The sequence below is a fragment of the Macaca nemestrina genome, chromosome 1 (assembly GCF_043159975.1).
Source record: "Macaca nemestrina isolate mMacNem1 chromosome 1, mMacNem.hap1, whole genome shotgun sequence".
Classification (NCBI taxonomy): Eukaryota; Metazoa; Chordata; class Mammalia; order Primates; family Cercopithecidae; genus Macaca; species Macaca nemestrina.
The window spans coordinates 47,134,090-47,157,791 of record NC_092125.1 but is presented as its reverse complement, the minus strand read 5'-3'; the positions used below and the strand labels follow the sequence as shown (position 1 = coordinate 47,157,791).

General features: G+C 37.5%; 1 pseudogene; it reads right to left on the bottom strand.

Annotated features, from left to right (window-relative positions):
- Positions 1-18,857: 18,857 nt before the first annotated feature.
- LOC139357980 (B-cell CLL/lymphoma 7 protein family member C pseudogene) lies at positions 18,858-20,685 on the bottom strand (annotated as a pseudogene).
- Between the last annotated feature and the right edge of the window lie 3,017 nt (positions 20,686-23,702).

Below are 23,702 nucleotides of genomic sequence, written 5' to 3'. Positions count from 1 at the left end.
CCTCATTTATATTACTATTACAATAAGTATCAAAGCTAATTCTGCCTTTAGCTTTGTGAAGCTGTGTAATCTCCAAACCTATTCCTTTTAATTATTATTTGGGAATGGTCACTTGCAGTCTCTCTCTTTCTCTCTCTCTCTCTCTCTATTTTTCTCTCAATGGCCACATTTTAGCTATGTTTCCTCTTTTCTTTTACAAGATTAAAAAATATCCTTGGATTGTTACTAATAATAATAGAATATAGAGATGTAAAACATTCAGATTCTCAATAAGCCATAGTCTAACATGGAATACAAAGACAGAAACAAACAGTGGATAGCAATTGTCAATATTTAAGATGGGTGGAGAAAACTGAACGCAGAAAAGACACTGGGAAAGCATTTTCATAGAGGTGAAAATAACACAAGGATAATGTTAAAGAGATTTGTCTTCCAATATCCTCAACTCTCTTGCTCTGTTTGATGTTCTCTCAAAATTGCCCTCCAAAATTCAACCTCTGAATCAACACCACCACTCTTTATTTCTACTCCTAGATTTTAGTAAATTCCCAGCAGAAAACCACCTATTCAGGTATTTAATACAACATTATTTTATCTGTTTGTGAGCCCATGGGTGATTCATTCATTAATATTCTTTGTGTTTTCTAACAGTTAATATAAATAGATTTCCATTCAAAGGCACCTTAAGCCCATACCTCATTTTGATACACTCACTTTCAGTTAACTAACTTTACCTCTGCTGTGCAATTTTCCTTCCCGACATCTGTATTCCAGGCATTGGAAATACTTAGTCAATCATAAAGACTGGAACCACTGTAATCCATGGTCTGTACCCGCCACTAACTGCAAAACAATCTTCTATTTCCCCTCTAGTCAAAATTCTCTCTCATTCTTTATGATGGCAATTACAAGTTTTCTGGTAATTTATTAAGCTATTATTCAACAAATACCCATGCAAACACACACAGACACACAGACACACACACACACACATGAATATGTATGTGAATATATTTTTTATAACTCTGAAGCTGCACACTTACCAAATAGTAGCATGCAAGAGCAAATCACATGGAGAGCAGAGATATTTCATTCTCGCATGAATTTGAACATGTGGTTCTTTTCTTCTAGAAATCGTTTTTTGTTCACCAAGCTACTTTTTCTCTGTGCATAAAAAACACAGGGGTCGATTTCTTTAGAAAATTATCTATACAGGGTTTTCTTCACTTTTTTTTTTTTTTTTTTTAATTTGAGAAGGAGTTTCACTCTTGTCTCCCAGGCTGGAGTGCAGTGGTGTGATCTCAGCTCACTGAAACCTCCGTCTCCCTTGCTTCAACCTCCCGAGTAGCTGGGATTACAGGCACCCGCCACTATGCCCGGCTAATTTTTTGTATTTTCAGTAGAGATGGGGTTTCGCCATGTTGGCCAGGCTGGTCTCGAACTCCTGACCTCAGGTGATCCACCAGCCTTGGCCTCTCAAAATGTTGGGATTAGAGGCGTGAGTCATCGCGCCCAGCTTTTTTTTTTTCCCACATTTTTAATGGAGTTATTTGTCCTTTTGCTATAGAGTTGTGTGAATTCCTTACATATTTTGGATATTCACCCCTTATCAGATATATGGGCTCGCTTTTTGTTCTTGTTGATTGTTGTCTATGCTTCAAAGAAATTTCTAGTTAGATATAGGCACAGTTTATTTCTATTTTTTTATTTTTTTATTTTTTTGCTTTTCTTACCTGAACTTTTGGTGTGATTATATACATATATATATTGCCAACAGCAATATCAAGAAGTTTTTCCCCTAGTTTACTTTACTTCTAGGAATTTCATGGTTTCGGATTTTATGTTTAAGTTTTTAATCTATTTTAAGTTGATTTTGTGTATAGTGTAAGATAAAGGTCCGGTTTCATTTCTTTGCATGTGGATATTCAGTTCACTCAACATTGTTTATTGAAAAGACTATTCTTTCCCCATTGTGTTTTATTGGTGATTGTATTAGTCTGTTCTTACACTGCTATAAAGAAATACCTGAGACTGGGTAACTTATAAAAGAAAGAAGTTTAATTGACTCACAGTTCCACATTGCTGGGGAGGTCTCAGGAAACTTAACAATCATGGCAGAAGGCAAAGGAGAAGCAGGAACCTTCTTCACCGGGTGTCAGGATGGAGTGAGTGCAAGCAAGGGAAATGCGAGATTCTTATAAAACCATCAGATCTCTTGAGAATCACTCAGTGTCATTGGAACAGCATGGGGGGAACTGCCCCTATGATATGATTAACTCTATCTTGTCCCATCTTTGACATGTGGGGATTATGGGGATTACAATTTGAGATGAGATTTGGATAGAGACAGAGAACCAAGTCACATAAATGACGATGTTGGAAATTAGTTCACCGTATGTGCTTGAGTTTACTTCTGGGCTTTCTATTTCATGGTATTGGTTTAGGTGTCCTTTTTTATGCCAGTAACATACTGTTTTGAACACTATACCTTTGTAATGTAATTTAATATCAGGAAATGTGATGCTTTCAAGATTTTTTAATTTACTTCCAAAATTATTTTGTATATTTCAGGTCTTTTGTGAATCCATACAAAATTTAGGATTACATTTTTCTATTTCTGTGAAAAATGTCATTGGACTTTATAGGGAAATCATTCAATATGTATTTTGCTTTGTGTGCATATTCATTTGGGTTGTATGGATATTTTAACAATATTAATTCTTCCAATCTGTGGACATGGTATATTTTTCATTTATCGGTGTCTTTCTGAACTTGTTCAAATAACACATAAATATGGCTACTGGGTTTATACAAATGTGCTCTACATCACTAGTCACCAGGGAAACGCAACTGAAAGCCACAGTAAGACATCACCTCACATCTGTCAGGATAGTTAATATCAAAAAGACAAGTGGCCAGACCTGATGACTGGCTGGACACAGTGACTCATGCCTGTAATCCCAGCACTTTGGGAGACTGAGGCAGGTGGATCACCTTAGGTCAGGAGTTTAAGACCAGCCTGGCCAACATGGCAAAACCCTGTCTCTACTAAAAATACAAAAGTTATCTGGGCCTGGTGGTGGGCACCTGTAATCCCAGCTACTCGGGAGGCTGAAGCAGGAGAATTGCTTGAACCCGGGAGGCAGAAGTTGCAGTGAGTCGAGATTGGACCACTGCTCTCCAGCCTGGGTGATGGAGTGAAACTCTGTCAACAACAACAACAAAAAACAGACAAGAAATAAGAAGTGTTGATGAGTTTATGGAAGAAAGGGAGCCCTGTACACTGTTGGTGGGAATGCAAGTTGATACAGTCGTATGGAAAACAGCATGAGGACTCCTCAACAAATTATAAATAGAACTAATGTATGATCTACCACTTCTGGGAATATTGAAAGAAATTAATATCAGCACTTCATAGACATATCAGCCCTTCCATGTTTATTGCAGTATCATTAACAATAGACATGATATGAAAACAACCTAAGAATCTATGAAAAAATAAATTATCGTATGTCCAAAATATATATAATGGAATATTATTCTGCTTTTTAAAAAGGAGCTACTGCTATTTGCAACAACATGGATAAACCCGGAAGACACTGTATTAAGTGAAATAAAGCAGACGTGAAAAGGAAATCACCTCAGTATTGTACTTATGTGGAAAATCTAAAAAAGATGAATGCATTAACACAGAGAGTGGAACATTATTACCAGGGGCAGGGAGGAAGAGGAAATCAGGATAAGTAGAAAGGGTATAAACTTGCAGTTATATAAGATGAATAAATCTAGAGAGCTAATGTACAGCATGAGGACTATAGTTAATAAGAGGTGATACACTGAACATTTCATAAAACAGTAGATTTTAGGAGCTCTTACTACACACACACAAAAGAAACTGTGCGAGGTGATGGATAGGTTAATTTGCTTAAGTGTAGTAATTATTTCATTATGTATATTATGTGTATATCAAAACAGCATGGTGCGTCCCTTAAATATATACAATTAAAAATCCATATTGAAAATCTGCTTTCCCAGAAAAGTTCTCTATATACACGTATTTATATGATATATACATAATATATGTAATTTCTCATGAAACTTACAGTCTTGTAGGGAAGACAATTACTTCAAATTTTAACAAAATCAATGTCATCCATATATAGCGGTGCTCTGAGCAGACAGTGTGAGGTAATATAGGCAAACATAGTAGAAGAAGCAAATAACACGGAAGTGGTGAGTCAAGAGGATTAATAATATCTAAATTGAGACTTGTATGATTGGAATAGTTTATCTTGCGAATGAGTAGGAGACTTCAGATTTTTCTAAACAGTTTCAAGCTCCAAAGCCAGAATTAGCATGATGCACTAATTGGGACAAGAGAGTGTCTGGGAAAACTACTTTGTGAAAGTACAAATTATCAATGTACCTGTTGTGATGGAAAAAGAGCAGTTAACTTAGTGCAGAAAAACAAGTTTCTAGAAAGGAAAAACCACATGTTCTTATTCACAGGAGAATAAAATGTCTCTACCAGAATATCTGCATGATCTGCTCTGGCATGCTATGATTTGGGGAATGTGCAGCTTCACGCTTCTTTGTAGCTGTTGTTACAGCTGTGAATTGTATTTTAAGGATGGACTTGCAAGGTTTTGAGCAGTACAGAAAAATATAAAGAAAAAAAAAACTAAAATTACCTGTCATTTCACCAGTTTCCTACCGTTAGCACATTAATAAATTTCCTTCTACTAATTTTTTGCATCTGAGAAAATATTTAAATAATGAGGATCACATCTACAGATATACTCGTTAGCCCCTAGGAATTTTTGTTTTTCAGTTTCACCAAATATGATGAATAATAACAAGCCATAGTCTTCTTTTTATTTTTAGTTTTAGTTTGCATATGTGCAAATTGTATGCAATATCATACATACAGTATGATACTGGCATTAAAAAGGACACCTAAACCAATGCAATGAAATAGGAAGCCCCGAAGTAAACTCAAGCACTTAATGGTGAACTAATTTCCAACAATATCATTTATATGACTTGGTTCTCTGTCCCCATCCAAATCTTACCTTGAATTGTAATCCCCAAGTATGTACTTGCCTACTTATGCTTCCTAACCTGGTAAAGCTTATTTCAGCATATTTCCACCTAGAAATTATCTTTTAATGCATTTTCCTCAGATATATTCTCCTGAAAATGAATATCCTCTCTAAAGTGCAGTTCAAGCACGTGTTCATAGAAGGATACTTGGTGCTGCTTTGGAAGTTGCTGTGACAATTGCCAAAATAATTGCTCCCTGAAAATCTCTTGATAAAATTATACTAATCACATTTCTCATTGTCTCTGTTCTTTCACTTTTTATTCTCTTCTGCTATATCACTCTTCTAGTTAGATTATACTCTGTTTTATTTCAGTTTGGACCGAAGTGAAAATGAAAGTTCACAGGCAATAATATAGCATCTATCCCTTTTCTACTAAGCCGAATTTAAAAGTGTAACGTGTATGAGAGAAATGTGTATTCTCAGCCAACAACTGTAGGCTCCTTAAATGTGTTTCTGCTGCTTTCAGCATCCCCAGTGAATTCAGAAATAAGGAGATAAAGAAACATAAAAACAAAATTTACTTTGGAATCAAAAGATTTTGGTGTCAATCAGCTTTAGCACACACCCTGTTTGGTAGCATGTCTGCACAGTACTCTATTGCCAAATCTGCAAAAAGAATTTGAAAGTTCATATTACAGAGGTATTTTGAATGTAAAAAGATGTTATAACTAAAGTTTATGGCACATACTGGGAGCTCAAAAATACAAGTTATTTTCCATCTCCTTCAGTTTGTGATCTTCAAAGTCCATTTTTGTAATCCCCTGATTTTATTACAGTGCCTGATACATGATTGACACTTATTAAAAGCTAATTGTACTCGACTAATCTGAAACATTTTAGTGTAGATTTATTTTTAAATACTATATTAATTATATATAAGACAATTTATTAACGTATAAATTTTTATCGTTGCTATAATCCTAATAGAATTTTCTAAAGTAGTTTCTTTCCCAGGTTGTAAAGCATGTATTATAGTCTACTAACCTGAAAGCTTACTTATCCTTCATGAGATAGCTCAAGGGCCAGCCCAGCAGGACAGCCTTCCCAACATCCTGAGCCTTGCTGGAAACTCTCATCCTATCCTATGTTAGCATACTAACATTTATCTTTACCACATTATGAAATAAACTTTTACTTTTACTTTACATCGCTGAATCTACCAGTGGGAAACTATTCTCATGAGAATAGTGGCACAATTATAACTCCAATACCTGACAAAGAGAAAGCTGACAATAAATATGTCCCTAACATTTGGAGGGATATAGAAAAAATAATCAGAAATATAAGCAAAAAATAAGGAAATGATAATAAATTAAGATAATTATGTAGCACAAACAGGGTCTATAAGAATCCTCATATCACCATATGAATTCATTTGTTAATTCAAATTAGTATTTTAAAATGTGAGATCCCAAGTGTCTTGTTTTAACAGGCAATATTAACAGTTTGGAGCTATTTTACTTAAAGAAAACATCTTTGAATATTTTATAATTTCATAAGGGTATACTATGTTGATGACAGTGATTAATACCATTTCTCTCTTAAATGAAGAATAATTTTATGTAAACTTCATAATGATCTATTTGTGATTATATAACTCTGAAAGATGAGAAAGAGTGAGCATGATTATCAGATTGAGCTTGAGAAGTTTTGACGTCATGTATTCTGATTTCCTTTTCTGGGCTGGGAGAAGAAAATAATACTGTAAGCAGTATTAAATCGTAGGCAAGTTTTCTTTTAAAAATCATAATAGATGATATATAATATTCTATAGGTCCACACGATTTGGTTAAATGAAAGTTCTATTTCCTTATAATTATCAAACTCTGTTTGCATAAGACTGATACAGTAATTGAGCTAAAAATAATTAGAGCTCAAGCCTCATGCTTAGGCCTTTGAAGAAAAGAATAGTCAATGTTTTTTATGTAAGACTGATTCAGATGCATCAACACGAGGGAAGAGGGACTGACCAGCAGCAGGCATAGTCCTAAAGATCAGGAGGACAGGAAAGGAAGGACATTTTAAATCAATGGTTTCACTCTTCATACACAGTAAAATAATTTGGAAAGTTTTAAAATTAGCAATATACTTCGCCAGTAATCACCCAGCAATATTGGTGATTTATTTTTTCTGGTACTGGGGTGGACATCTATATATTCTTTTCAACAGATTAATGAGAAACTGCAAGCGGCAGTTCAGTTTGAGAACTACAGACTTAGAGTAAGCAAAGTAGAACTCAGGCAAGGACTGATGCAGTCCACTTCTTTTTTAGATGCTCTTTTGCTTGGCCCTTCTGTGTCTCACAGAAACGTAACCAAACAAAAAGACCAAGGACTACAGATTGGGAGTGGGATAGAATAGGTAGCATTTTAGCTCTCACTCTCTCCCTTCCTCTATCTTCTTATTCTCCCTCTGCTCTCTCTTATGGCACATACTGGGAGCTCAAAAATACAAGTTATTTTCCATCTCCTTCAGTTTGTGATCTTCAAAGTCCATTTTTGTAATCCCTTTTGTAAAGGGAAAGCTTTATTTTTTCTCCCCCTCCCCATGGTTCATCCTAATTGCTTTATTCAGTTGTATTATATTGACTAGGTAGAGTTTGAAACATCTATTTTCTATTTCTTGTATTTGTCAAACAAATTAATAAATGACCCTGCAATATTATGTCAAGAAAACAATGCAAGGACAATTCTTTCACAGCAACTAAAACTATTATGCTTGTCATTAAGTGCAAGGATAACAAAAATAGCTTAGTCTGGATACAGTCATGTAGCACCGTATTTAGGTAGTCTGTTAATTTCTAAATAGTCTATCAACTGTATAAATTATACAACCCACCTATTTGGAAGCTTGTTTGACATTTTCCAGACAAAGCCAGCCAGAAAAAAATTGTATTCTAAAACTTTTCACATAGCACACAAATCACTGAATTAATTTTCTTTCCTGAATTAACAAGTTATCAATCTCATACTTTTGCAATAACAAACAATTATAGGCTAAAAAAACCTGACTTGTTAGGGCTTCACATATGTTATCAACATCTGTTAATTACTAGTAGATTATTTTCATATCCACTGTTATTGTAACAGTAAATCATGTTAGAGTCTGTTATAGTTGTGCATGTTTGTTAGTTCCTAGATATTGTCTGAGCAAATTAGGAAGAAAGTGAATAAGCTAAGGAGAAGAAAAAAAATAACAATTACTGAACACTTGGAGGATGTGGGAATATTTTTTTTCCTTTTAGTGAAGGCTAAGAGGAGTTTGAGTGAAAGAGAATAAACACAAAGAAAGAGACAGTTAGATCCGAGGTATTACTGTGGCAGTTGATACCTAAATGATATGATGACTATTAGAAAGATATAGAATGTAGAATTAAGCAATTTTTGTGGCTAACTGGATTTGGGGACTGGAAAGAAAGATTTTCATATTATTTTTAAATTTATAGTAGGTAAAATTGGATGGATAGTAATCCTGCATCTTCTGTAATATTCATTCCATTTACTAGTATTAGGTAGAATCAATTAACAACATGTAGAATTATTTCCCCAGAATTAATAACAAAATGTAAAATTATTTGCCCCTAACACACAACCTATGAATAAAGATCTAAGACTTATATAAGGCATAAACACAACTATGTTCTGCTTCAATTAATTAACAATAACAAAAAAGTTGAAACAACAACAGGGAAACAGCATCTTTGTTTAAAAGCACTTCTAGTACAATTCAGTTCAGAGTTATAATACTTTACTGACACTGTAGTTAAAAGTCTTTTCCAAAGATTTAGTTGCTGTATGAAGTAAGGGAATAAAAATTAAGTTTTGAGAGAACTGAACACAGGGGAGACTTCCTAGAATATAGAGGTTTTTGGTGAAGATTCAGAGAAATTGGGTAAATTAAAAGAATATTGAAAAAGATGATGAAAGAAAACTTTTCAATCTCAAAGTTTCAATTGGATACCAAAAAAAGTACATTTGAGATTTTCTTGGCTCAAACTTTGATAAGTAGTAGGTGCTTCTGTGGAAACCTATTTACAGCAGGGCTGTATATTTGAGAAAATGGGAACAAGATGTTATTATTAGATCTAGTCTTTTTTCTTAATATCTCTATAATAAAAAGAGTTACTGGTGATCTATATAAAATGAATAGATTTCATCCTTTAGTTGCATTTTAAGCAGTTCACTTATAAATGCACATAAGGTAAATACATGTAGCAAATATTATTTATTCATGATACAAAAATAGCTCGAAATTTAATCCACATTATTTCCCAACATGCTGATGAATAGAAAGCAATTTTAGACAGATAATTGGTGTTATTTTTATTAAATAACTGTTATGTGTTATTGTAGTATAGGTAAATTTAGGTAGAGTGAAAGGCAGAGTCTGTAAGTACAATTCGATCAGTTTTGACAAATGTAAACAAGTCTGCAACCAGAAGTCTAATCAAGATAGAGAATCTTCCCTCTACCTCAGAAAGTTCCCTCACTCACACTCCCTTCAAAATATTTTCTGTAATCTGTCAGATATTTCCTATCCATCAACTTCATGTAATTAGCATCATGTAGCGTGTGTTCTTTATATCTGTCTTTTGTCTATTGACATAATGCTCCAAGGTTGTTGTAAAAATTAGTAGATTTATTCCATTGTATATTACATATGACAATATGTCTATCCACTCACTTCCTGAGACTGTGCTTTTTTATTTTTATTATTGTGGATAGGCTTTGAATTTTTCAAGTAATTCTACTACATTTATTGAGATAAAGGTTTTTTATTTATCTTAATTAAATGTTGTTCACTGTATTTTGAGTGAATTTTATATTCCTCATATAAATCATACTTGGTCACCTTGTGTTACATGTTTTTGTATAGTTACGAATGTTATCAAACATGTATGAAGACATAATATCAATTGAATATAACTTCTCCATAAATTAAAAGAGGACAGAGCATTCTCCCCCCGTTTTATAAATATAGCATTATCGTAACACTAAAACTAAACAGGGTAATTCAAATAAAAAACTCTAGATTAATATCCGTCATAAATATAAGTACAAACATCCTTAATTTAGCTCTATGGCATATGAAATCTCGCAACATGCAAGATGTATAATATATCATGACCAAGTAATGATTTTTTTTTTTCTCCTCAAAGAGTGAAAGGTTGGTTTATCATATAAGGAACAAAATGGTACAAAACAACACAACTATTTTACCATATGTGACAGGCTGAATAAACTCCCATAAAAATGTCCACTTCTGAATATCTGGAATCTGAGGATATGTTACTTTACATGATAAAAGAGATGATTTTAATACAGAATAGATGTGTGAGAATAATGCAGCATGAGAAAGACTCAGTAAACCATTTCTGGCTTTGAAGATGGAAGAACAAGGGACCAAGAGCCAACACATCCTATAGAAGATGGAAAGGAAGAAATAGATGCCGTTCCAGAGTCTCCAGAAGGAACAAAAGCCTGATGACACCTTGATTTTAGTCCGGCGAAGTCCATTTCAGACTTCTGACCTTTAGGACTACATGGCAAGACTTCGTGTTGTTTCAAGCAACTAGGTTAGTTCTAAGTTGTTACAGCAGTAATAGGAAATTAACATACCATATTAGCAGACTCAAACATATACTTTTATCTTAAAAAGCACTTGAAGTATACCTGGGTGGAGGGGGGGGGGAACTAAATGAAAAGTAGCATTTATACTTTAACTGAATGTTCTTCCCCTTATGTCTGGAACATGCCAAGGATGTCTTCTTCTAGTATGTTTATTCACAGTCCCCCTGGAAGTCCTCTCTAGTGTAATATGGTCCAGAAAATAAAATAAAATGTATGTAGAGTTGAAAAAGAATCTACAATGAATTGCAATGTGTTACTGGAATTGATAAGTAAGTTAAGCAATGTCATTATAAATGTATCAACTGTATTTCCGTATGTTAGCAACAGGCAATTAGAAATTGTACAATTAAAAATCAGTGCTTTTATTTTGTGTAAATTATAGAGAAATTAAACTAATTAAAAAACAAACGGAGGCCGGGCGCGGTGGCTCATACCTGTAAACCCAGCACTTCAGGGGGCCGAGGCGGGAGGATCACGAGGTCAGAAGATCGAGAACATCCTGGCTAACACAGTGAAACCCCGTCTCTACTAAAAATACAAAAAAATTAGCCCGGAGTCGTGGTGGGCGCCTGTAGTCCCAGCTACTCAAGAGGCTGAGGCAGGAGAATGGCGGGATCCCTGGAGGCGGAGCTTTCAGTGAGCCGAGATCGCGCCACTGCACTCCAGCCTGAGGTACATAGCCAGACGCTGTCTCAAAAAAAAAAAAAAAAAACAAAAACAAAAAAAAAAACGACCAACCAACCAACCAAACAAAAACAGCTGTCCAGGTGGAGTTAACTCAAGCCTGTAATCCCAGCACTTTGGGAGGCTGAGGCAGGCGGATAGCTTTGACCTCAGGAGTTGAAGACCAAGCTGGGCAACATGATGAAACCTGTCTCTACATAAAATATAAAAATTAGCCGGCCCTGGAGGCTCACCTCTGTAGTCCCACCTACTTTGGAGGCTGAAGCTGGATAATTGCTTGAGTCTGGGAGGCAGAGTTTGCAGTGAGCCCTTTTGGGCCTCTACATTCCAACTTGGGGGACTGAGTCAGACTCTGTCCCCCCCCAAAAAAAAATCTAAATTTCTCCTTAGCCGGAGGAAATAAGTGTTACTCTTGTATTATATGTAAATACATGTTTTCAACATATAATATGTGCATATGCAAATAGGATAATATTGCTTGTACAATTTAGTAATATAACTATAAAATTAATAGCAATTAGACAATATTCTATTTTAATAAATGTACTACTATTATAATGATTATATTAAAAATATTGTTTTATCACTACATTATTGTTGAATATTTAAAACATTTATTTCTCAGTACTCTACCATAATAAAGAGATCTCAGAACTATATCTTAGGAACTAAATCCTTAACATATTCATCACATTTAAGACATATTTCCATCAAAATTTTTTTGTGATAAAAAATCTGTAATTTGTCTTTTAACTTACAATGAAAAATTATTCTTTTTCTTTTTCTTTCTTTCTTTCTTTCTTTCTTTCTTTCTTTCTTTCTTTCTTTCTTTCTTTCTTTTTTTTTTTTTTTTTTTTTTTTTTTTTTTTGAGACAGAGTCTAGCTCTGTCACCCAGGCTGGAGTGCAGTGGCATGATCTTAGCTCACTGAAACCTCCGCCTCCTGGGTTCAGGCCATTCTCCTGCCTTAGCCCCCTGAGTAGCTGGGACTACAGGCGCGTGCCACCAGGACTGGCTAATTTTTGTATTTTTAGTAGAGACGGGGTTTCACCATATTAGCCAGGCTGGTCTCGAACTCCTGACCTCATGATCCGCCTGCCTTGGCCTCCCAAAGTGCCGGAATTACAGGCGTAAGCCACCACGCCCAGACTGAAAAATTTTTCTTAAAGTTGTACCAAATTATTCTACTAGCATTGTAAGAGTTTTCATTTTTGGTTGGATTTACTGGAATGTAACTACCATTTATTTATTTATTTATTTATTCATTTCATTTATACAAAGGCAAGTCATTTATTAGTGTTTCCTTGATTATAATACGACTGAACTTTAAAATTTTTCAAATTGTCACTAATCTATTTATTTAGAACGTTACTCTTTTTCTTCCTGACTTTTAATAGCAATCTTTTATTTAAAATATAACATTATTACACATTATTTTAGCAAATTTTAATTTTTAAAGATTTTAATTTCTTTTCATAATTATATAATAGTATTTTTAAATTATGAAATATTAATTCAATGTTTATTCATTTTTATATAATATATCTAAAATATTTATTTTATGCATTTAATCTTTTATATAATTCTTAGTGTTTTACTCCAACATATTTACCCATTATTTCCCCCGTATAAAAATTAATTTTATGTTTTTTTAATTAGTTAACTAAATTTATTTGATTTTTGAAAATTATTTTGATGATGTAGGAATCTATATTTTAATATTTCAACAGATATTTCCCAAAATCATTTATTATATATACCACTTCCACCCTTCCTTGTGAATTAAACCTTTATCTTATAATAACTGTCATTTTATATACATTCTGTTCCTTTTATCTGCTTATGTTATTCAGTGTTGAGATGATTTAAAATTTTGGTTTTATAATGTTTTAATTTGTTATACCTAGTCCACTATTATTACTCTTACTCATGTATATATGCATTCTTCCATATTAATTAGGAGATATACCTAATATAAATGGGTGCAGCACACCAACATGGCACATGTTTACATATGTAAGAAACCTGCACGTTATGCACATGTACCCTGGAGCTTAAAGTATAATAAAAAATAAAAAAAAGAACTACATTAAGTTTCCAAACTACTTCTCACAGAAAATCAAATTAAATCACATTAAACAATAATAATTTAGAGGGTAATTACATCTGTGTATTATTGAATTTTTCTTTCCAAGAATGAAATATTTGATTCAATATAGGCATTCTGTCTTTGTCCTCCCATGAAGTCTACAGTCGTTTCTGTGTATTCTACCCATTTTTTTCCTTAAATGTATTTCTGTTTTCTATTTACTTACTATATGACTTTACTATTGTAAAGATAATTTCCATGTGTAATGGATATTCCATCTCAGAAAAGTCACATTTTATTTTATCTGTTAACTTTATAGTTAAAATATATTTTCACACACAAAGGACATTCTAGCTTGAAAAAAAAATCACTTTCTTTGGAGTATGTAGAATGATATAATTATGATCATGATACACTATTCAAATTTATTCTCATTAGAGTAACCGTTAGAAGCTTATAAATCATATAATATAGGCAGGTCATTTTTTTATTTGTGAGCACAACTGGTCATGGATGAGATTCTTGAAAGCTATTGATTCTGACATGCAAAGAAACCCATAAACCTAGAATCTAATGACAATTTTCCAGAACCAAAATGTCAATTAGATTATAGAGGCTGAGAATGTGATAAACAATTACTTTAATCTGATTATCTTTGTCAATCAATTCAAGAAGACAAAAGAGAATAGTGTTTCAAGAACTGTGAGATAAAGAATAATTGATTATAATAAAATTTTACTGTGGGACACAAAAAGTCACTAGAATATAAAAAATCAATATATTGAATATACAGTAAAATGAATATAGTTGAATTACACAAATTGAACTGGAAAATTAGATAGCAAGCTCACGTAAAAATCACTGGGAAATGGACAAAAAAGAAAAGTTGGATGTGAGGAGTTTGTAAATAAAAATGACCCCTCTACCAAAACCAAACAAACAAAAATGAGATTTATAAGATGGTGATAACAGTGACTTTAATTTCTTTGAAGTAAAGAAAGACAAAGAGCTGTAGTTCTAAAGAGATTCAAAAGTTTCAAATATTAGGATAAAGAAAAATCCACACCTAGGCTGACATTATTATTTCGTGTAATAACATCAAAGGCAAAGAAAAATTTCTAAAAGATTATATCAAGAGAAAGTAGATAACAAAGGAAAATATCACATAGACACCAAATTTTTCTCAGCAACCCTGTACTCAGAAAGATAAAGCATAATTATTTCAACGTGTTGAAGGAAAAGAAAGTTGACTCTAGCATTTTACAACTAAATAAAGTATTAAAATATCATGAAGATGCAATGATAATTACATATAGATAAGTCTAAGCATAATAATAATTACATATATGCATATATCTGTATATATATTAAGGATAGCTAGAAAAAGATCAGAAACTTGATATAAAAATTAGCATCTTTGGGGTAACTTCCAGAAGAAACAATATGAGATGTTTAATTTTATAGCATCAAGAAGCAAAGCAACTTACCAGAAACAATTTAGGAAAGAACAAAAAAAGAAACACAGTATGATTAAAGGAAAACGCAAATGAGGTAGTTTTATAAACCCTACTGTAATAGATAATGTTCATCACGATAAAGGTAAAGGAATGCAATTATTTGGTCATAAAATAAAAGCTCATTTTGTACAAAACAAAGAATAAGTTCTCTAAAATATTGTAAGCATGTATAAATGAGATACAATCAAAATCAATTTTTAAATGTTGTAAGTAAAATGGTAAAAATGTCATATCACATAAAAAGGAAATAAAGTATTAAAAATATAAATTGTTACAAAAAATTCTAACAACAAATCAAAAAGATATGTTAATCATGAACAATGTGCCCTGGCAATCCAGCCTCAAAATATAAAAAGAAAAAAATTGAGAAGACAAGAAATAGAATAAAAAAATCAAGAATAAGAATTTATCAACAACTATTATTAAAAAATGGATTAAGCAGCCCCAAACAGGCAAAAATATCATGTATTTATATATCCACCATAAATATAAGCATATTAAAATTAATATGCTATTAAAGTTCTTTTTTATTCTTGTAAATGATTAAATTAGATTTTTTTCATACTGTACAATCCTCCACAATTATTCTGTTTCTTTTACATAGAAGATATCATGTTTATTTCCTCCAACATTTAAAAGCCATGTCTTATATTGTTGAAATTTATATGCACAAATTCCCAATTGTTTAAATATAAACTAATATTACTTCAAATACATATATATATATACATGTTAAGTATTATTTTTTATTCCATTATGGCTATCATTCAAAATGCCATGAACTAGGTAGCTATTGAATAACAGAAATTTGTGTTTCATAGTCCTGTAGACTGGGAAATCCAAAATCAAGTTAGATTCAATGTCAAGTGAGGGTCCACTTCCTGGTTTATAGACGGTGGTCATTTTACTGTCACCTCATGTGGCAGAAGTGGGGAGAGCCTCTCTGGGGCTTCTTTTATACGGGAACTCGTCCCTTTCTTGAGAGTACTCATGACTTAATCATTTCGTAAAGGCCACACCTCCTAATACTATTATCACCTTGAGGGTTAGGATTTCAACAGATGAATTTTGGGGGTAATACAGATATCTAAAATATAGCAAATCTTGGTCAGATCAACAATCAAATCCTATGACATTGTTTTTATTTTTTAAAAAATTATGTTAGTTTCTGGGGCACATATACAGGTTTGTTACATACGTAAATTGCATGTCACTGGGGTTTGGTGTACAGATTGTTTTTAACACCCAGGTAATAAACATACTACCATACAGGTAGTTTTTCTATCCTCACCCTCCTCCCAACCTACACCCTCAAGTAGGCTCTGAAGTCTGTTGTTCCCTGTTTTGTGTCCGTATATATGGATGTTTAGCTCCCATCTGTAAGTAAGAACATGTGGTATTTATTTGTTTTTCTGTCTCTGCATTAGTTCACTTAGGATAATGGTGAATAGATCCATCCATGTTGCTGCAAAGGATATGACTTCATTATTTTGTATGCCTGCATAGTATTCCATGGTGTATATGTACAACATTTTCTTTATCTAGTCTACCATTGATGAGCATATAGATTGATCACATGCCTTTGCTGTAGTGAATAGTGCTGCAATGAAGACACACATGCATTTGTCTTTATGGCAGAATGATATATATCCTTTTGGGTATATACCCTGTAATGGGATTGCTGGTCTGAATGATAGTTCGGTTTTAAGGTCTTGTAGAAATCACCATACTGCTTTCCACAATGGCTAAACTAATAGACATTCCCGTCAGCAATGTATAAGCACTTCCTTTTCTCTGCAAGATAACCAGCATGTTTTATTATTTGACTGTCTAATAATAGCCATTCTGACTGCTGTGAGGTGTATCTCATTTTGGTTTTGATTTTCCCTTCTTTAATTATTAGCGATGTTGACCTTTTTATATGTTTCTTGGGTATGTCTTCTTTTGAAAAGTGTCTGTTCATGTCCTTTGTCCACTTTTTAATGGGGTTGTTGGGATTTTGCTTGTAAATTTGTTCGAATTCCTTATAGATTCTGAATATTAGACCTTTGTCAGGTGATATTTTGCAAATATTTTCTCTCATTCTGTAGGTTGTTTGTTTACTCTGTTGATAGTTACTTTTGCTATGCAGAAGCGCTTTAGTTAATTAAGTTCTGTTGGAACCGAACTGTCGATTCCCTCCTGGGCAGGGGTCGCCGCGAAGGATCACCGACACGAGATTCACAGCAGAGAGTTATTTATTACTAGCGCGCTAGGGTCCCAAGCTCTAAGTTGGCCCTGGGACCCCGACTGCTTGTTACAGGCTGTTTATATAGGCAAATACAAGTTCAAACACAGCTTAGGGCGCGAAATTCAAACAAAGCTTTAGGCGCGTGGTAATTGGGTCTGTCTATGGCCTGAGCAAGGTGTCTTATGCTAATTGGTTAGAGCAGGACCTTATGAGGTTTTTTCTTGGAGTTGCTGATTCCGGGAACTTCGAGGCAGGGTGGGACCCCCGGAATTGGCAGGGTGGGACCCCATGAGGTTGTTTCCCGGAATTGGCAGGGTGGGACCCTATCAGGGTGGGACCCTATCGAGGCAGGGTGGGACCCTATCCAGAGCCACCTGGTGTTAATTTTTTCTATATGAGGCCTAGTTTCTAAGTTTTATGCGGCCTAGTTTCATTCCCTCCTCTTTTTGTGTCAGAGGCTCAATCTTGAGCCTCTTTTTTAGTCCTGAGGCTCTGGTATTGTTGGGTCAGAACCATAGCATGTACTATGTTTATTCTATTTTTAATAAGGGTGAGTAAGCGGTTGAGTATGCATGGCCTGAAAGTCAGGATGAGCGTGAGCAGGATGAGGGGTCCTAAGATGGTGGAGATTAGGGTGCTAAGCCAAGGGGATTGGTTGTACTAATTTTTAAACTAACTTTGTTGAGATTTTTTTTCTTTTTTTCTTGTTTAATCTTTTTCTCAGTTTTGCCATAGAATCTTTAACTATTCCTGAATGATCTGCATAAAAACAACATTGCTCTTTCAGGGCTGCACAGAGCCCGCCCTTTTTAGAAAGACAATTTCTAGTCCTTGTTGGTTTTGTAATATAATTTCAGACAGAGAAGTCAAGGACTCTTTAAGTTTTGTGATAGATTGTTCTATGGCTACTTTAAGTTGTTGCAGATGATGGTTACTATGCACTAGGGCTGCTGTCCCGGTCTTAACTTTAGCCGCTACCTTAATTCTTAATATGTCGGCGAGGGTGAGGGAGATTAAGGGCGGGGAAGTGCTTTGAGGAGCTTTTAGTTGGGGCTTCTCCGATATGGAAACCGGGGGCTTTCTAGCTTTTAATAAAACCTGGTTTGGCTTTACTGCAACAGGGGCAGTGTCTGAATTGACTAATAGTCTGATTTGGAGGGGAATTTTAGGCGGGTTGTGCTGGTATAAATAGAGACCTTATATTAATTTTGTTGTTATCTATCTGTTATCAGATTTTGCCGCATCTTTAAACTTGATGCGAACCAGGTTGCAATTTTCTGAATATCGGGTTGTGGTACAGGGCTGGACAAAGGGCATAGTTATATATTAAGGTTTTGTGGCTTATTTTACTTTTTATTATTAGTAGTTACACAGGACCAGTTTTTGCAATACAAGTGAGTCAGATTTCTACAAGTTTTTTACTGGTTCTGTCTTGCATCCGGGACAGGCATAAAACCTGTTCCGGCTGATGGACATTTTTCTAGCCTGTCTTTTCTATTTTTGTCTATCTTGAGGAGTTCTTAATAGGACTCCTGTGGGACTAGTAAACCGGGGGCCTGTGTCTTTTATTTTTTTTTTGCTATATATATTTTTTTTAGGTTGAAATAGAGGTCTGGAAACCAAGTCTTTATAGGAGCATTCTCGGAGGTCTTATTTAAGACCTCTTGATTATTAAAATTAATTATCTGTCAGGTCAGGCTAAATGGCCGGTGGGGGGTTAGCGTCAAAAACTATACTAGAGACGGCGCAGGGAAGAAGGGCAAACAATAAGCAAGGAGTTAGATACGAGAGAGTCTTATCTTGAGCAGGTCCGCGGAGCGTCGGAGTTTCCATGTCTTAAGTGGTGTTGGTCCGGACGTCTCTGGAGCAGCCTTGGCGTGGGATGCGTGGATCTAAGTGGAGATTCCGTCAACCTTTATGGCTGGAAGGGGTGACTGGTCAGGAGAACAATGTAGGGTTCTTTCCACCGAGGCTCTAGTCCTTGAGTGCGATGCCGTCTAACGTAGACAGAGTTTCCCACCTGGAAGGGGTGACTGGTCTGTGGATGTCCTGGTTGGTATAGTTCTGCCAAGGGGGCCCAGATTTGGGCCTGTACTGCTTGGAGTCCTTTTAGCCGGGCCTGTAGGTCAGTCTTAGGATCGGAGGGGGAGAAGGAATTAAGCAAGGTTGACAAAGGGGGAGGTCCTCCGTAGAGGATTTCATATGGAGTGAGCCTAAAACGGTTAGGTGTATTCCAGGCCTTTAACAGAGCTAAGGATAGGAGGTGTCTCCAATCTTTTAAACCAGTCTCTAAGGTCAATTTAGTAAGGGTCTCTTTTATTGTTCTATTTATTTTTTTTACCTGTCCTGAGCTCTGGGGTCTATAGGCACAATGTAATTTCCAATTAATCCCCAATATCCTGGCGAGCCCCTGACTTACCTGAGAAACGAAGGCCGGCCCGTTATCTGACCCAATTACCTTGGGAAGTCCGAATCTAGGAAAGATTTCTTCCAAAATTTTCTTGGCTACTATGTGTGCCGTTTCTTGCCGGGTGGGGTAGGCTTCTACCCATCCTGAAAAGGTATCTACAAACACCAGTAAGTACTTATATCCAGCATAGTGAGGTTTTACTTCAGTGAAGTCTATTTCCCAATAGACTCCTGGGCGGTTACCACGAGTTCGTTTCCTTTCTGGCACTCGGGTAGCCCCAGCGTTTACCTGCTGACAGACCTTACAGGCAGATGTCACTTGTTCTACGAGGGTACTTGTCTTTGGGATTAGAAAGTCAGTTTTTTAATCAGTAATTTTAGCTTTCAATTACTTAAGTGTGTCCAGGCATGCATCTGCTGGATCATTGCCAGGGCTTCCTTGGTCAGCATTGGGGGTTCGTCAGTGCTGCCAGCAGTTATGCCCCCGGGATTTTTCTCTTGGCCCAGCCGTGGGGGCTGAGCCTCTTCAGGGACCCCTTCTGGGGGTCCGGCAGGTGACACAGGGCGGCTGGGCTGGGGGCTGCCCTCAGGACTGGGCTCTGTGCCTTTTTGCAGGGAACTTTCCGAATGGAAACTCTGGTTGCTGTTCTCATCATTGAGATCCAGCAGGATGAGAGGGCCACCCCCTCGGGGACTGGCGCCCCTGCCCCGACGTTCCCGGCCACGGGATCTCTTTGCCCCGCCACCTGCCCGCCTTCGCTCCTCCTCCTGGGGGTCCACCACTGGCACTTACTTGAAGATACGAAGGGAAGTGTCGCCTACAGTCACTCATTGTTTCTTCCATTTCCGGACCTTCTCGATGGTCGCCATTACCTTCTTGATGTTATCTTCGGCCCGGCTCCGGGTCTCGGCCCGTACGGTCCGGCCGGCCATGCTGGCGGGGCTGGGGCCGGAGCCGAGCCCGTGGCGGGGCCGCCTCCCGTCCGGCGGGCTCAGGCTTGGCGCCAGGCCCGGGCGCCGCGCTCTCGGCCTGCCGTTCCTCCGGGAGTTGGCCGCGCCCTCTTTTGCCCTTAGCCTCCACGAGTCCCCTGTTCTTTGCAGTAGGCACACTGGTCTTTTTCCACTTTTGGCCGTCTCCGCTTCTTTCCCTCTCTCCCTGGTCCTTTCTTTCTCACAACTGCTGCCAGGATTTTTGTTAAATGCTTATCCTTTACTCGGTTTTTACGATCCTCTTGCTCTATCTGTTCCTTCGCTAACCTGGCTTCCCTTTCCTTAGGGGTTTCTTTCTTATCTTGGCCAAATTTGTGGGTCGTTTTCCTGCCCCTTTGAGACCCGCCAACAGAGCCTGGCGATAGATTTGGAGACTCTCCCTACCTGGTGCCGTTTCATAGTCCTAGTCCAGGCGGGTGAGGGGAAATCCCTCGTCTATTTTATTGGGAAGTTGGGTTGGGAGGCCTCCTGGTCCTGGCACATTTTTCCGGGCCTCCAAGAGGACTTGCTGCCTTTTTCAGTGGTTAAGAGGACCTGCAGGAGTTGCTGGCAATTATCCTAGGTGGGCTGGTGGGTGAGGAGAATGAATTCTATTAACGAGGTTAGGGCCTGAGAGTCTTGGGAAAAGGAAGGGTTATGGGTCTTCCAGTTATAGAGGTCAGAGGCAGAGAAGGGCCAGTACTGGACTGTGTGACTGACAGTACGGAGGGGAAAAAGGGAGGATTGCTAAGTGGAAGGGCCTTCTGGGTCCTCAGTCCGCCGCAAGCGGAGACAAGGAGGTGTCGGCGGCGGCGTCCGAGGGGTGAGTTTGTGCGGGGCTGGAGGAGGAGACGGGGTGGAGGGAGGGGCCAAGGGAGAAGTTGGAGAAAGGGTAGGGGCCGAGGTGGTAGAGGAAAGAGCTGGGGACAAGACAGGGGGCAAGGGTGAAGCGTAAGGTGGAGGTCCCAGAAGGGGGTTCTGAGGTGGAGGAGGCAGGGGTTCGAGAAGGAGGAGGTCCCTCTGGGGTTTATCTGGGAGGACTGGCTTATGCGGGTCCGGATTCCGATTCTTTGGGGCTTCTAAGGCAAGGAGGGTAGATTGGGATGGGGAAGGGGAATGGAGGAAGGGTTTCACCCAAGAGGGAGGATTTCGGACCAGATCCTCCCAAGTAATTATGTAGGCCACCTGGTCTGGGTGTCCGTGTGGCCCAGGATCCATCACTGTTGCTTTAACCTGTAAGATAATTGGGAGGTTAAATGTTTCGTCCCGGGGCCACCCAACATAGAGGGTAGGCCACTTGGACGAGCAGAATTTTCGCCATCGTCCCTTACGGACTTCTATGGAGAGGTTGTGGGCTCGAGCCCGAACGTCAGGGAAGTGAGTCAGGGTCAGAGACAAAGGAGTCGTCAACGTCTGTCTTATTTCATCCACGTATAACAAACAAGGACAAAACAAAAGTAACAAAAACAAAGACCAGACAAGTAAGGAGAAGCCGCGCGGCCAGAGAGTAGCGCCACAAGATTACAAAATATTCAGACGGCAGGGGCGACCTGCCTACAGATTTGAGGAGGCTGACCGAGTCATTAGCCTTCTCCCAGACTACCGCCAGGGCGTCCCCCAGGGCGAAAAGTGGGAAGGTGCGGGACACGTCTGTCCCCCTTCCCCACTTAATTCAGAAGGAGTACTCTCCAGAGTTCAGAGTTAGCCGGCAAGACAGACAGAACAAAACGAAGGTACCTGGTAGGTCCGTTCAGTCAGCAGTCCGTGGCCCGGGCCAGATGGGTCTCCGCCGGATGGGTCGGGGGTCCTCGGACGACCCCACTTCCCGGCCAACGCACCAAATGTTGGAACCGAACTGTCGATTCCCTCCTGGGCAGGGGTCGCCGCGAAGGATCACCGACACGAGATTCACAGCAGAGAGTTATTTATTACTAGCGCGCTAGGGTCCCAAGCTCTAAGTTGGCCCTGGGACCCCGACTGCTTGTTACAGGCTGTTTATATAGGCAAATACAAGTTCAAACACAGCTTAGGGCGCGAAATTCAAACAAAGCTTTAGGCGCGTGGTAATTGGGTCTGTCTATGGCCTGAGCAAGGTGTCTTATGCTAATTGGTTAGAGCAGGACCTTATGAGGTTTTTTCTTGGAGTTGCTGATTCCGGGAACTTCGAGGCAGGGTGGGACCCCCGGAATTGGCAGGGTGGGACCCCATGAGGTTGTTTCCCGGAATTGGCAGGGTGGGACCCTATCAGGGTGGGACCCTATCGAGGCAGGGTGGGACCCTATCCAGAGCCACCTGGTGTTAATTTTTTCTATATGAGGCCTAGTTTCTAAGTTTTATGCGGCCTAGTTTCAGTTCCATTTGCTAATTGTTGTTTTTGTTGCAATTGCTTTTGGCATTTTAGTCATAAAATCTTTGCTCAGTCCTATGTCCACAATGGTATTTCCTAGCTTATCTCCTGGGGTTTTACAGTGGAATTTTTTATTTTTTGTTTTATTTATTTATTTTTTTATTTTTTCGAGACTGAGTCTCACTCTACCACCCAGACTGGAGTGTTGGTGGCACAATCTCAGCTCACTGTAACCTCTGTCCACCATGTTGGCCAGGCTGGTCTCTATCTCCTGACCTCGTGATCCGCCCTCCTCGGCCTCCCAAAGTGCTGGGATTACAGGCGTGAGACACTGTGCGCGGTCATAGTTTTAGGTTTTACATTTAAGTCTTTAATCTATCTTGTCTTGATTTTTGTTTATACAGTAAAGAAAGGGTATAGTTTCAATCTTCTGCATATGACTAGCCAGTTATCTCAGCACCACTTATTGAATAGGAGTCCTTTCTCCAATGCTTGTTTATATCAGCTTTGTTGGCTATCAGATAGTTGTAAGTGTGTCACCAATTTTTAAACAATTGGGAATGTATACATATAAATGTAAATAGTATGAGACATATGGCTTATACATTTTGGAGGAAATAAACATAATACCTTCTATGTAAAAGGAACTGAATAATTGTGGAGGATTATACCATATGAAAAAATATAATTTATTCATTTACAAGAATAAAATAAGGGACTTTA